We start from the raw sequence: 3,324 nt of genomic DNA on the forward strand, positions 1-3,324 counted from the left end.
CGGGCATGGTGGCGCACGCTTGTAATCCCCGCGCTTGGGAGGCTGAGACAGGAGGATCACACGGGTTCGAAGCCAGCCTCAGCTACTTAGTGAGGCTCTCAGCAACTTAGTGAGACCCTGTTTCCAAATAAAATATAAAAATAGGTCTGGGAGTATAGCCCGGAGGTAGAAAGCCCCCAGTACCACACACACACACACTATATATATATATATATATATATATATATATATCCTTTGCTCCTAGCAATATACCCACAGTGCTTAGAAAGCTGAGTTCTAATAAATACTGCCGAATAAATGAATGAATAGGAGGAGATGAGGTCTACATGAAATGATGTACTTGGAGCATGCCAAGCAATTTAACAAGGCATCAAATATTATTACTTTTGTCCCTCTTTTGTTGCAAGTCTGAATGGATAGGTCAGTAATACTATCCCCAAATGACTCAGTAATTGGGGAGACTGAGGCAGGTGGATTGCAGTTTCAAGGCCAGCATGTAGTAACTGAGTGAGACCTCGTTTCAAAATCTAAAAAAGGCTGGGGGTATAGCTCAGTGGCAGAACGCCCCTGGCTTCAACTTCCAGTTCTACTAAAACAAAATACCCAGCTGGGCGTGGTGGTGCATGCCAGTAATCCCAGTAATTGAGGAAGTTGAGACGGGAGGATTGTAGGTTTGAAGCCAGTCTCAGCAACCTAAAAGATCCTGTTTTAAAATAAAAAGGGCTGGGGGTGTAGTTCGGAGGCAGAATGCCCCTGGGCTCAAGTCCCAGTACCACACACACACACACACACACACACACACACACACACACACTGTGTGTGTGTGAGAGAGAAAGAATAGGAATGAATAGGAGACAGACACACACAGAGAGACAGAGGGAAAGAGTGTGAGCGAGCAGGGATCACTGTTTTGCTTTTTCAAGAAAACCATCCGTATTTGTCTTTAGAGGACAACAAAAAGATCCAGATAGATTCGCCACCACACCTTTGTTAGGTATTGGTGTGTGCTGGTGAGACCACCCATGGCTTTGTGCCAAGCAGCTTTCTTACCTTGGGTAAGTCTCTCAACCTTTCTGACCTCAGTTTCCCCTTTTAAGAATTGTAGCGGGTTCACGAGATGCAGTGTACGATTCTAGATACAAGCTTGTCTGCCCCCTAGAGGAAAAACTACTGAGCGAATGCAAGCAGAGGCAGAGGTAGCCCCGAGTCCTGGAATGAATGTTGGTGCCAGTTCCAGCGCCCTCCACAGCGACCCGCAGCCCCAGCGCCCTCCTCTGCCTGAGTCGGAGCAGAGACCAGCTGGCCTGGGACACCGCTGGCAACTTCAGGGGAGAAATCCTCTCACACCCAGGCTTGGGCGGCGACATCACGGCTCCGCCTTTATTACCGCCTTTTCACAGGGGCGGCGAGGGGTTTACCCAGAGAGGTGTCAGCTGAAAAGAACAGGGTTGGGAGCGGGAACCCCCTCACCCCTTAGAATTCTCACTAGGTCCCAAACCTCTTATCATCAAAATCGGCGTTCTTGCTGAACCCGATCTTGAAGGGTGCCGCCCAGAAATCCGTCTTCTTGAAAAGCTCTCAAGTCCCAGCGACTCTGAGCCGGACTGGGAAACCTGGGCATCCCCGGGCCCTTAGCGCTCGGGCGAGTCCAGGCCACGTGCCGCCACTTCCGTTTGCGTCATCGATGGCGTCATCCCGCTCCCGCGGCCCCGCCCCGCGCTGCCGAGGCGCCCGCTGCAGCGCCCTCTAGCGGACACGCCGCGAAGCCTAATGGTGGCCGAGCTGTGCGCGGGGAGGGCGGGGCGCCAGAGGGCCGCGGCACGCACCTGTCACACCCAAGAATGCTGCGCAGTTCCCCACCGCGGTGTGGAGGTGAGCGCCAGGCATCCGCTGCCAGAGAAAACGCAGTGGTCAAGTTATATTACCAAATGGCCGGGCGTGGTGGCGCAGGCTAGTAATCCCAGCACTTGGGAGGCTGAGACAGGAGGGTCTGGGTTTGTAGCCAGCCTCAGCTACTTAATGAGACCCTCTGCAATTCAGTGAGACCCTGTCTCAAAATAAAGAATAAAAAAATAGGGCTGGGGGTGTCGCTTAGAGGTAGAATGCCCCTGGATTATTTTCCCCGTTACCGCAAAAAAAAAAAAAAAAGAAAGAAAGAAAGAAAGAAAGAAAAGAAAAAGGAAAAAGAAAAGGCAAAAAAGGGGCGTGAACACAGGGAACAGTTCCAAGGATCAGTCCCTGAGAGACTCTGACATTTGGAGGTTGGCTCTGGGAAGGCAAGGAGGGAGAGAACCAGCATCGGGGGAGGGCTGATAAGGAAGGAAGAAACACCTGGGAAGCCAAAAGCAACCCAGACCTGTGTACATACTGTTCTCTGCAAAGAGAGACCTCATTCCTGTTTCCTTAGACATGGGAGGAATTGGCCCGACTCAAGAGGTCGGGGGCCAAGCCTGGGCCAGTGTGGGGAGCCCACGTGCTGCTTTGGTGTGACTAGACGGTAGCCGGCTCACCCCAGCTAGGTGGAGAAGCCTCAACGCGTTCCCCGCCTCCTCTCACGGCGAGTGGACGGAGAGCCGGAGAGCCGGGGTGCAGATGCCCACAGGCCTCGCCGAGGGGAGGGCGGGTCGGCTGGGGCCGAATGACACATCCTTCTTGTCATGTCCTACCAAGCTTCGCTTTTGTGTTCTTTCTGCCACCGCCTCTGATTTCACACACGTCTCCTCTCTCTACCTTAGGGTCTTCCCCTCAGAAATCATTCTGATTTCAGCCATCATTTAGTCCCCACAGTCTCAGGGTGATAAAAGCGCCCTCATCTGCTGATTTCAATTTTTTTTCTTGAGAATTGCAAACATAAATGTTAAGAGGAGTTTTTGTGTCCATGGTAGGGAGAAAGGAAAGATGGGTCTTCATCCTGAAGGAAGGAAGAAAAGAGTTGGCTTCTCAAAGTGTCTTCGGCATGTGAATCACATGGGATTGTGTTAAAATGCAGCTTTTGAGCCCAGTGTAGTGGAGCACACCTGTAATCCCAGTACTTGGGAGGCTGAAACAGGAGGACCAGATTGCAGATTTGAGGCCTGACTCGGCAACTTAGCAAGGCCCTCAGCAACTTAGTGAGACCATATTTCAAAATAAAAAAATAAGCCGGGCGTGGTGGCTCACGCTTGTAATCCCCACGCTTGGGAAGCGGAGACAGAAGGATTGCACAGGTTCGAAGCCAGCCTCTCTGGCTTAGAGACCCTTTTTCCAAATAAAATACAAAATAGGTCTGGGAGTGTAACCCAGAGGTAGAAAGGTTCCATCCCCAGTACGGCAAATAATAATAAT

This window comes from Muscardinus avellanarius (assembly GCF_963383645.1).
Source record: "Muscardinus avellanarius genome assembly, chromosome: 2".
Classification (NCBI taxonomy): domain Eukaryota; kingdom Metazoa; phylum Chordata; class Mammalia; order Rodentia; family Gliridae; genus Muscardinus; species Muscardinus avellanarius.